This window comes from Gekko japonicus, unplaced genomic scaffold, assembly GCF_001447785.1.
Source record: "Gekko japonicus isolate JY-2015 unplaced genomic scaffold, Gekko_japonicus_V1.1 scaffold1494, whole genome shotgun sequence".
In the NCBI taxonomy this organism is placed as follows: domain Eukaryota; kingdom Metazoa; phylum Chordata; class Lepidosauria; order Squamata; family Gekkonidae; genus Gekko; species Gekko japonicus.
Genome location: NW_015164231.1, coordinates 181,262 through 193,617, shown reverse-complemented (window position 1 = coordinate 193,617; position 12,356 = coordinate 181,262). Strand labels below are relative to the sequence as shown.

The window sequence follows — 12,356 nt, the reverse complement described above, 5'->3', positions numbered from 1 at the left end:
TTAGGATTGGCTACATTAGGGGTGTGTGGTCTAACATGCAAAGAAGTTCCTGCTACAAAAAAAGCCCAGGGTTTTGAAAGCAAACAAAGTAAACAGAATAAGAAGCAAAAGGTGAGTGTGGTAACATGGGGGGGTGGCCTAATATGCTAATGAGCTGTGATGTCATGGGTGTGGCTTAATATGCTAATGGTTTCTGCTGTTGGGTGTGGCCTATTATGCTAATGAGTTCCTGCTGGGCTTTTTCTACAAAAAAAGCCCTGCACATGAACCCATAGATGAAAGGGCTTGTGTACAAACTAACCTTGCAGTAATGCCTGTACAGCAGAACTGTGATTGGTATGTGCATCCTGTTGCATCTGGCCACCCTCAAAACAACTGTCTCTGTAACTTCCTGCATTAAGTGATGAACAGAAATCTTGCTTTGCACATGTTTTCCATTCAAGACTGGCATGCATTATGCTAATTGTATAATGTCTTATTTTTATGTTAGTTGAATTCATACCACATACCACTGGTTCCAGGTACCCCCATATTGATAACGTAATGTGGGTCAGTACATGATGACCAACTGGAAAACCAAACTGCCATGATTCCGGATTGTGATCAAGCATTGGGTTTTCTCTGGCAAGGTGATCACACAGTTCTGATTGAGGGAAACAGATATATGAATTCTGTGCATTCAGTACCAATGAAATGGGCTGGTTTCCCAAGATTTCCAAGTGGGTCACATGTTTGTTCAGTAGGAGAAGCTAGATTGTGAAGGGTAGCATCATCTTAATCTTTCAGCCATAAATACTCAGATGGTTTGGGATGGGTCCCATTTGCCATATTATACTAGGGTACTTCTTAATCATCATTGAGCACTAAGCAACAACATAAACTATAAAAATTAAATGGCATCCTGAACTGTGCTGAGCTTTGAGGGAAAAGTCTGGGATTGTTCCAGCTTGTAATAAAATTAGTGAAAATGAGATGTTTCAGCTCCCAAAGAAATATGTAGCTTAATTTTGAAAGGCAGGTAACATATGGAAAACTCATTTAGAAAGGACTAGTACAGATTACTACATGTGCTTTCGAATGTACATTCACTTTTTGAGCAAATATGCATATAGCTAGGCTGTAATGTTGCTATCCTGATCTTAACAATATTATTTCAAATGGCAATTTAGTAGAGGTGGAAATAACAGTACCTCTTCAGGAGTAGCACAGCGCCATCTTGTGTATGAATAAGAGAAAATAACATTTGATCTAACATTGAATTTGGCTTATTTTGTTCCAGACTTGTGTGCCCTTGGAACCATAAATCTCATAGCGTCTTTCTCTAAATATACAGCATGTACATGGAGACCTAGAAAGACAATGTTTTGGCATTCACCCTATCAGTTTAAGCTCCTCTGGCCATATCCTTACCTTTACAGAATGAAGACTACATGCTTCTTCTTTGAGCCATAGGTGATTCCTGAGAATGTATAGTACATCTGGGGAAATTGGCCACTGTGGGAACTACAGCTCCACTGGCTGCATTCATGAATAGCTGCATCGTTTCAGAATAAGCCGGTAGAGATTTTAGCATGGGAGCAAGCTTTTCAATTCTTAGATATACTCAAGATTAAATTGTTAGGGGTAAGTGTGTTGCAGGAAACAGAAGTCCAGTTGACACCTTAAAGACTAACAAATTTTATTACAGCATAAGCTTTCATGAGGCAGACCTCACTTCATCATTCTAATGTTTATATACAATATACAATTATATATACTCTATAATACATTTTGTTAGCCTTTTTTTAAGGAGCTGCCCATTGGACTTTTGTTTGTTCAAGATTAAATTGCAACAAATCTTGAAGCTCCCCCATGACCTCTCCACTAGTTTTGTTCCTACTAGTATGCTGGAGGCTCCATGTTTACATCAAGGTCCTTTTTGGGACCACTTCAACCAACTCTCATCTGCTGATGTTGACAGGATCCTGTCAGCTATAAAGCCAACAACTTGCCCCTTGGATCCCTGCCCCTTATTGCTGCTTAAATCCTGCCATGAAGTGGTCGGAGGCTCCCTGAGAGAGATTATTAATCTTTCTCTCTCCCAGGCTTGCTTCCCTAGGTCCTTGAAGGAGGCCATTGTTAGGCCCCTTCTCAAGAAACCATCCTCAGATCCTGAGGACCTAGCCAATTACAGCCTGAGATCAAATCTTCCGTATCATGGGAAGGTAATTGAGAGGGTAATGTCAGAATAGCTTCAGGGGTTCCTGGATGAGACACCAGCAGTCTGGCTGAAGGCCCAGGTTTGGAAGGGCTAGCATGTTTACTTTCATTCCTTCAGGGACACCACTGGAGCATATCAGTTGGCCATGAATGTTCCACTGAGCATTCTCTCCAATGTGGGGTTCCACAAGATGCGATTCTCTTCCCAATGTTATTTAATATATGTGTGTGTGTGTCCTCTATCAAAGCTCTCTAGGAGGTTTGGAGTTGGTTGTCACCAGTATGCAGATGACACCTAACTCTTTCTCCTGCTGGATAAGCAGCGGGGCTCTGCAGTGGCAGATTTGGCTTGTTGTCTTGAGGCCATGGTTCATTCGTTGAAGCAGAGCTAGTTGACTAGACTACTGTAATGCACTCTACATAGAGCTGCCCTTGCAGGCACTCTGGAAACTACAGGCAGTCCAGAATGCAGTGGCAAGACTGATGATGGGTTCCCCTTGGAGAGATCATATCTTTCCTGTCTTGAAACAGCTGCATTTGCTGCCAATTGAGTTCTGGATCAAATTCAAGGTGTTGGTGATTACCTTTAAAGGCCTAAACAGTCTGGGACCTTCATACTTGGCAGACCGCCTCTGCTGACATGCCCCTCCCCAAAATTTGTGTCCTTCAACTCACAACTGGCTTGTGGTGCTTGGCCCCCTGGACATTTGCATGGCACCCACCAGGATAAGGACCTTTTTTGTGTTGGCCCCATCCTGGTGGAACCAGCTCTCCAATGATATGCAGACCCGGCGGGAATTATCTAAATTCCAGAGGGCCTGCAAAATGGAGCTCTTCCATGTGGCTTCTAGTTAATTGGGTTTGTTATGTGGGCTGCTTTTTAGTTTTATTTGTATTATGTTTTAAACTGAGGGTTTTAATGTTTTAATTGTTAATTGCCTCGAGACCACCTGTTGTCGAAAGGCGGCATATAAATTTAATAAATAAATAAGCACAGCAATTTATTCTGAGAACTTCATCATTGTCACTTTTAATACCTTTAGCTTGATTAACTACACTGGCAGAAATGTTGGACTCATTTGTTACAAGGGCCAGATCTGACATAAATCTGTCTTTGTTGGGCTGGGCCATGTGTGCCATAAAACAGCAGCTGGTAAGCTCTGAGTTGGTGTGCCTTCACTGCAAGATCCCATGGACTGGGGTGTGTGTGCAAAGCAAACCCACATGGGTGGACTGGAGAGCCAGTGGTGTGGCACTGGGCAGATGCTCCTACACTGCCTGGAGGAGGGCAAACCTTTCCCCAGCCTGTTCCTTCCACCAGTACTGTGTGCCTGGGCCCCAAGGTAAAAACACAAAGGGGCAGGTTGTTGTGAGCTCCCTCTTGTCCCCAAACCACCATGGAAAGGGACTGGGAGGACAAGTTGAACTAAACCTCTGCCTGCAGAAGCAGGGGGACAGTGGCCCAGGTCAGAGGCCACGCACATGGTGGGACCGAAGCCAAGCCTGATAAGCCAAGCCCATGAGCCAGTTTGGTGTAGTGGTTAAGTGCACAGACTCTAAGCTGGGAGAACTGGGTTTGATTCCCCACTCCTCCACTTGCACCTGGCTGGATGACCTTGGGCAAGCCATAATTCTGGCACAGCTGTTCTTGAAAAAGAGCAGTTTCTGTCAGTGTTCTCTTAGCCCCACCTTCCTCACAGGGTGTCTGTTGTGGGGAGGGGAAGGGAAAGGAGTTTGTAAGTCACTCGGAGACACCTTTGTGTAGTGAAGGGCAGGGTATAAATCCAATCTCTTCTTCTTTTTCTTCTTCTACTTCCAACCAAGGCCATCAGGTCATCCACAGCAGGGTGATCCTGGAGTTTAACCCAGAGATCGTCAGCAAGCTGCAAGACCCCATGAGGCAGCAGCTGCCCTAGACTGAAGTCTGCTGGATCATCTGATGGCACAGCAGGCACTGCATACACAGTAGAGGCCCCAGGCCACCCAGTGACCAGCATAACCAGAGATCGCCAGTACTGCCCCCCCCCCCATGAGGAGGCAGCCACCTACAGCTGAAGGGCACCGGGTGGTCCTGCGGGGAGGCCCAGTGATCAAGTCATGTGCTCAGTAGCAGAACTAGGCCCACAATGTGTGGAAGAAACTGCCAAAGAATGCCCCCTCTGGCACCAGAGCACAGCCGGCACATGGGGGGGTTGCAAATATGGTGGCAGCACTGGCTGCCAGCATGCCCCAGCAGAGAATCATTTGTACCCCCCCCTCACATGCAAACACTGATTCCTTTGGCCAGCCAGGACAGCATCCCTGAAGCTGCAGGCCAAGCAGAGAGGTGTACAACCTCCCCTTGCAATTCCAAGCTGGCATGAATACAGCTGTGGTGACTCCCAACTTACCAGTGAAGCTGTCACTGAATTGAAGGGATTCTGCTTGACTGCTGCAGACAAGATTGTTCTGCCATGCAAACGGAGTGGTTCTGCCCACTCCCCCCCCCAAGCAGCCTCCTGTTCCCGCCCTTGTACCAGTTGCTCGTGGGCCAGATAAACCCCCTGGACAGGCCAGTTCAGGCCCCTGGGCCTTATATTTGACACTCCTGAACTATAGTGTTATCCTATTGTTTATTTTAAAAATGATATTTTTGAGATTTGTGAGAGGGACCCCTTCCCACACACTGCAACCATCCTTAAGACTTCCCAACAGTAAGCCTGTGAAATGCATGTTTGGTTCAACATGGAAACTAGGTTCCCATTTGGAAGATGTAATCTGTGAAGCAGCCTTAAAAATAAAAGGATTCAGGATCACATTAATTGTGACAAAAATATGCATATTTATATTTGTGCTCAAATTTAAAGCAGTGTAGGTGGCTCTTCCTTTATGCCTTGCCTTACAATGCTTGATGGCTTTCAACATTTTACTTTCTGCTTGATTTGCCTAAAGTAAGCCAGGCAGGAAGTAAAACACTGAAAACAATTGAATGCAGGAAGGTAAGGCAAGGCAAGTAGTAGCTCCCATCATTGTGCATTCTGTTGTTGCTAAAAATAGACCCCCCCATCTGCCTTTTGGATGTGAATGGATGAACACATGTAACACATGTGTATCCCTCCCCATCACCTGTAGCTGGGCTCTTAGAGTACTTGACCAGTTTCCATATCTTTTCTGTGGCAACCAGCTGATCTCCCTGATCTCTACTAGAGCTTTGTCTCCAGTTTTCTACTTTAGCCCAGATTCAGAAACTAAAGAAAGCGATTATATACTGGGGATTTCCCAAAGCAATTCTGCTTTCTCCCTGCTTTATACAGTTAATCAAAACAAGTCACCCGTTCCTTTGTACAGATTGCAAAGTGAACGTGCCTGACCTGGCTTACCTGCAGCTTCAATAAGATAATAAATGCTGAGGAAATACAGTGATTCTTACCCTTCAATATTCCAGTCATAAATCTAACAGGAGAAACAATGGAGCTCTTCCCATTTTTATACTGCACATAATCTTACAAATTTGTTTCAGTGTTCCATAAAATAGATGTTAAGTTCAAACATAGAAAAGGCAACATACATTAAATACTTTTTCTTCCTAACATGTAATGGACCACTTTAAACCCTGTCTAGGATAACTTGGCTTTTTGTGAGGACAGTACAATACCTGGAGCCTCTGTTCCCTTTCCTCTTGCCTTTTCTTTTCTCAGGTTCATCTCAGACTGACTTAGACACTCCTCCTTAGAACTCTGTGCTGCATTTAGAGCACACCTCCCATCCACTCTCACTAGTATTAGATCACTAGAAGCCCAGTCTCGATGACATTTGCTTTGGCTTGGATTATTTGCATACAAGATTCTAGGTGCACATCCAGAAAAACTGCTTATGGTGCCAATCAGCCACACTCCACCCAAGAGTCCTACCTTTGTCTGGCTGCAGTTTCTCACACACTGCCTAGCTCAATGTCTGTAAGATCAACTGTGAATGTATTTCCTGGAAATGATTATGCCCTTCCTGTGCCTTTATAAATGACCAAGTATTGTGAATGATGTCCATCTTGGAGACACAGAACCCAAAGTGGAACATAAAGCAATACTGTGTTAAAAATAAATGCAAATCCATGATGGGTTATAATTGCCTCTAGTCCCCATTCATAAAGCTATGTAGGTAAATGAATTGTAATCCCAATATTTTTATTTGACTTGTTACTTAACCATGCAATTCCTATGTACAAACATTTTGGAAGCAATCATTTAGGCATTCTGAGAAAACATCTTCACCTTCTTGTTACATCATTGGTTTAAAGTAACAGGGAATCTGCATGTCCTTTACATATATGAATTACTGGAGTCTCTTCCCCATTCCCTAAGGAACTCATAGGAGTGGTGTAACTTCTCACTCACAAAGTGAAGTAAATCGCACCATGATAAGAGCTGAGTGTCATTTGCATATGGGTGACCACTCAGCCCAAATCTCTGGATGACCTCACCCAGTAGTTTTATGTAGATATTAAAAAATGTGGGAGATAAGGTGGAACCCCTTGGGACTTCACAGCCCAAAGGCTAAGGAGCCAAACAGCATTCACACAGCACCACCTTCCAGGGCCAATTCCAGGTATTGGGGACCCCTGTGCAGATAGTGCTCAGGGGCCCCCATTTGCCCACCACCAAGCCCCCTCATGCCTCTAGCACCAAACAAATAGCGGATCTCCAGATGACTCTCCTATACGTGTCCTCCAGGTTTGGTGAGGATCGGACTTCAGGAGTCCAAGTTACAGGCCCCCCCCCAAAGTGTCCCAGGACAATGCTTTCTGGGGAAATAACAGGCACAGGTTCAGGAGTATAGAACGTACCCTGTGCAAGCTAGAGACATTAAACTCACAGAGGATCTCCCCGTGATGGGTTATAATTGCTCTCCAAGTTATCTGCAGATTGGACTTAGGGGGTCTAAGTTAAGCCCCCCCAACGAAGATGCCCCCGGGTAAAGTGCTTTTGGGGGAGATGTCAGGTACAAGTTCACCCTGCAAGCTACACACACAACCTGCCACTCCTCACAATCTCTCTAAATTGGGGGATGATTACATTTCTAGCATCTGAGTTACAGAACCCCCCCCCCCCAAGGTTGCTTTCTCTGGAAAAGACTGCTGAAGTTACAGGCATCCATGGAATGGCTCAGGAATAAGCCAGTTATACCAAACTCACAGGGAAACCTCTTCTGGACAGAACCCCACAGACAGGCATTGGAAGCAATGAAGGCACCCCTCCCCCCGGCCCATGCTCATAGCCCTCCCTCCAAGTCTCCAAAGGCAGGTTCCAAAGGAAGAAAGGGGCCCAGCTGCAGTGCAGAGGCCGATGCCCTGTCCAGCCCTTGAATCAGGGGGATGACTTGCCCCAGGCTAGCCATGTGGGCGCAGAGCACATCAGTGGTGTCCTGGAAGGGCTTGATGGCATGCACCTTTTGAGAGAAAGTCAGCCAGTTGTTGGAGCTGATGCTGAGCTCCTCTTCCCCATGCATGATGGTCATGGAGGAGATGACATCCTGCGCCCGGTTCTTCTGCTCCACCAAATGTGCTATCATGGTGCAGCTGGAGTTCCTGGATGAGCCAGTGTTCAGGCTCATCACTCTTCTCTTATCTCTTGCACAGCAGAAGTGCAAACTTGATGCTGCACAAGAAGGGCAGCCAGGCACTGGCAGTTCTCGAGCAGGGACTGCCATCGCTTCTTGCAGCAGTGAATTCCACTTGTTAATTACTATTTAGGTGAAGAAGTACTTCCTTTTATCTGTCCTAAGCTTACTGCTCACTAATTTCATTGAGTACCCATGAGTTCTTATACTGTGAGAAAAGTAGAAAAGTACTTCTTTCTCTACTGTCTCTATCTATCCCATGCATAATTCTGTAAACCTCTATCATGTTACCCCTCAGTCGTTGTTTCTCCAAGCTAAAGAGCCCCAAGTGCTTTAACCTTTCTTCATAAGGAAAGTGTTCCATCCCCTTAATAATTTTAGTTGCCCTTTTCTGCACTTTTTCCAATGCTATTTTTTGGTAGGTGTGGTGACCAGAACTGTACACTATTCCGAATGAGGCTGCACTATAGATTTATATAGGGACATTATGAGACTGGCTGATTTGTTTCCAATCCCCTTCCTAATAATACTCAGCATAGCATTTGCCTTTTTAAAAATTGCTGTTGCACACCAAATTGAAATTTTCAGTGATTTCTCTCCTGGTCAGTCTCTACCAGGTCGGATCCCATCTATATATATATAAAAGAAAGTCCCCTCGCCGTAAAATCAATGCCCAGGCCAAACCGCTGGACCTAGTGACCCCAAATTCAGGGAGAGCGCTCCTACCATGGCATAGGTGCTCACTAAGAAGGGATTTTTAGAAATTCGACCCTTAAGTGGGTCAAAAGGGGTAAAATATGCTCCCCCCATTGATTCCTATGCAGCTGCCAGGCAGCTGCCTCCCTGCACCCCCCACTCTCTGATTGGTCAGCTGCAGAGCTCAGTGTTCTGAGGTTAAAAAAAACACCCAACAGTTACAGGGAACTGCAGAGAGCTAATGATAGCTGAGGAAATCAGGAATGGCTAACAACCACCTGTGAGGTGAAGCAAAGCTGCTGGCACAGCCTCTCTGCTGGCTTCCAACACACTCCCCCCACCTCCTACACCTAACAGGCAGTTGTCTTTCAGGTGCAGCCCCACCTCCACAGTGGCTTCTAATACTCCTCCCCCTCCCCTCCTACACTGGACAGGCAGCTTCCTGTCAGGTGTAGGAGAGGAGGTGGGGTGCTTACAGCTGCTGGGGAGGTTTGCTCAGCAGGATTGCCTTAGCAATGCTGCTGGCCCAGCCTCCCCAATGCCTTTAAATACAATCCCCCCTAACACCAGACAGGCTGGTGTCTGTCAGGTGTAGGAGCAGGGTCAGGGTATGAATGTTTATGGGGAGATGGTAAAGGACATTTCTAGGAGCCATTTTGATGTGTGCCTCCCTCATGAACCTGAAGAAATGTCCACCACATTACCACTCCCTCACACCTATTACTGCCCCCAAGAAAGCTCCTGGCAAATGTCGAGCCAGATACACCAATGCTACAAGGAGGAGGCAACTTAGGAATGTGGCAAAGACATTTGCACATAGTACTCCTGCAGTGCACTGAGCTGCACAAGCCAAGTACCAGCAAGATCACCCTGAGGTGCTCCATATGAGCAAAACAATCCAGGAACACGAGTAGAGAGGCCATCTCTTTAGTGGAAGTTATCAGGAGTTGACTTAACAGATGACTGCTTCTTAAATGGACAGTTCTATGTGGCCTGCTCCAGAGTGAGCTCATCAAGCAGCCTGGTGATCCTAGCACCTGAGGGCAGAACCACCAATGTGGTCTAGAGAGAAGTCCTTCTGTAGAGGAAAAAAAAGCACGTATGTCTCACTTCCTTTCTTATGCTACAATCTTCTCTGTTAGAATTCCTACAACAAATGTCACATTTCAAATTTCACATCATCAATATTAGAACTGGATTTACGGAACATAAATACCATAGCAAAGCATGGGTATCAGGTTAGTCAAATTATATTTATAAGTGTTGGGTGTTTGTGCCCCACCGGACATAGCCGTGGCACACCTGGCACTCTGCCACAAAGGAGTGCTGATTTCTGGCACTAGACTGAGAGGTTCCAGAGGGGTGTGTAAATGCAGCAGAAGCAGCAGGGAGTTGGGATGTGGAAAGGGAGTATGCTTCCCCTCCCCACTCTCTGAACCACTGCTGTCAGAGTCCTCTCTAAGGACTTTTAGCAACTGCTGGTGTCTGGGCAGTGCTGCTAAAAATTCTTTTCCCTCTTGGGACAGCTCCATGGACAAAGCAAGGGAAGGAGGCTCCAAGACCCCTGGTGATACCCTGCTGGGGTGGGGCTCCAGGTGGGGCAGGCTGAGTTTGGTGCCTGGGGACAGGGGTCTCTGATACACAGGGGGGAGGGCTTCTTCCCCCCATGATGAACACTATTTCTACCCACTTTCACTCTCACAATCAGGAGAGGTGGGTATAAATGTGGATTCTTGTCTGAGGAACTCACCAGATAAGCCCCTGTGCTCAGCAGGAGCAGAGAGACTGGGTGGCTCAGAGCCCTGAGTCCACCTACACCAAAAACCCAGCAGTAGAAACCAGATCACAAGTACATAAGAACATAAGAGAAGCCAATGTTGGATAAGGTCAATGGCCAATCAAGTCCAACATTCTGTCACACAGTGGCCAAAAAACCAGGTGCCACCAGGAGGTCCAGCAGTGGGGCCAGGACACTAGAAGCCCTCCCACTGTTCTTCCCCCCCACACAAGAACCAAGAAGACAGAGCATCACTTGCCCTAGATTGAGAGTTCCTCTCTATACCTTGTGGCTAATAGCCACTGAAAGACCTCTGCTCCATATATTTATCCAATTCCCTCTTGAAGCTGTCCATGCTTGTAGCTGCCACCACCTCCTGTGGCAGTGAATTCCATGTGTTAATCACTCTTTTGGTGAAGAAGTACTTCCTTTTATCCAGACTGCTCAGCAATTTCATTGAGTGCTCACAAGTTCTTGTATTGTGAGAAAGGGAGAAAAGTACTTCTTTCTCTACCTGCTTTATCCTGTGCATAATCTTGTAAACCTCGATCATGTCACCCCTCAGTCATCATTTATCCAAGCTAAAGAGCCACAAGTGCTTTAACCGTTCTTCATAGGGAAAGTGTTCCAACCCTTTTATTATTCTAGTTACCCTTTTCTGCACTAGAATGATGTAAGTAGAAAGTAGAATGATGTAAGTAATAAGTAGAAAGTAGAAAGCAATGAATCTGCTCTGCTTTTAACAAGCTCCATGCCTCTCTCTTTTACTGTTACCAGCCAAAAGAGGAGAGGGTGGGAGCTGAGCTAACTGAATATATAGCATTCTGAGCCCATAGAGCACAATGAGAACTCTATGTTTGGTGACCGGCAGTGCCTGTTAAACTTTGGAGGACTCCTATTGGTGTTTCCAAGGTTGGAGAATTCACTCACATGCTTTGCCTTGGAGTTTTGCAAGCAGTTTGAGTGGCACCATCTGTCTAGAAAATGTATCCATTCACGAACTGCCACAAATTGCTACAAATAGCACTTAAAGTTTCCATAGTTTATTATTATTACCAGTTTACATAAAATACAGAAAGTGCACAATCATTTGTATGGGAATATTATAGTAAAATGTACAAAGACTTATGAAAGAAGGGTTTAAAAGAAGAAGGGAACTTATAATATCCTTGGGGGGGGAAATGCTCTATTTCCAGCTCTCTATGCCAATGCTTCTTCCAACAAGGCTAAGCTTGCGAAAGGGAGGACCAGCAGAATCTGGTGGTGCAGAACCAAACCCATAATGATATGGACCCAAATTTTTGGGAGGTGGTGGGTGGAAGCTGAGCTTTATTCAGATGGGGCTCGAGGGGGAGCTGTGGATACATTTGTTTTCCAAGCTCCCCCCCATTCTCAGTTTTGGCAACATCACTAATCTCAGGGAAAATAACCTACCATTTGCTATAATTTGGCTCCAACTGCTGAGAATTATGACAATCTAACAAATTACAATCCTCTCAAACTGAATTAGCCCTGACTTGCTTAAAATAAAACTATGAAGAGTTGGGAGAAAAACTTGGCAAATTGCTAGCCTTCAGGCTCAAACATATATGTACTTGTAATTATATCGTCACTAAGACAATCGATGTTGGGTGTATGTCACACCAAAAGTGATTAACAAGCAATTTAAACAATTTTATTTAGCTCTTTGCCCCCCAGCATAGGGTGTTCCAACTGCAGAAATGATTTCAGCCTTTTGGGGCAAGGTAGAAATCTCAGTTGTAGACAAGCACCAACACAAAATTTTGACAGAACCCTTCCGGCATCTGAAATAGGATTAGCAATTAATACAGTAAAAATGGTGAGAGTCTGGTCCTATTTGAAGAGTGATACTCTCTAAAGCCGACACTTGTCTTGGCCTAGACTGCAGAGACAATACAGCAAAATAATATTATGCCAGAATTGATGTATAAAACATCCATCTCGGTTACTAACATTGGAAAGGGCTTGGTGTTCTGCTCCAATTACAGAACTCCCAGTGCAGTCCTAAATGGAGTTATACCCTTCTAAGTCTATTGAAGTCAATGGACTTTAAAAAGTAAAAAAATGGGAA

General features: G+C 45.2%; 1 protein-coding gene across 1 annotated transcript in view; it reads right to left on the bottom strand.

The window, feature by feature from the left end:
• SLC5A9 (solute carrier family 5 (sodium/sugar cotransporter), member 9) overlaps positions 1–5,912 on the bottom strand; it is a 92,749-nt gene extending 86,837 nt beyond the window's left edge. The window contains exon 1 of the mRNA XM_015408590.1: positions 5,834–5,912. The gene's annotated coding sequence lies outside the window, so the exon portion shown is untranslated. The remainder of the gene's footprint in view (positions 1–5,833) is intronic.
• Between the last annotated feature and the right edge of the window lie 6,444 nt (positions 5,913–12,356).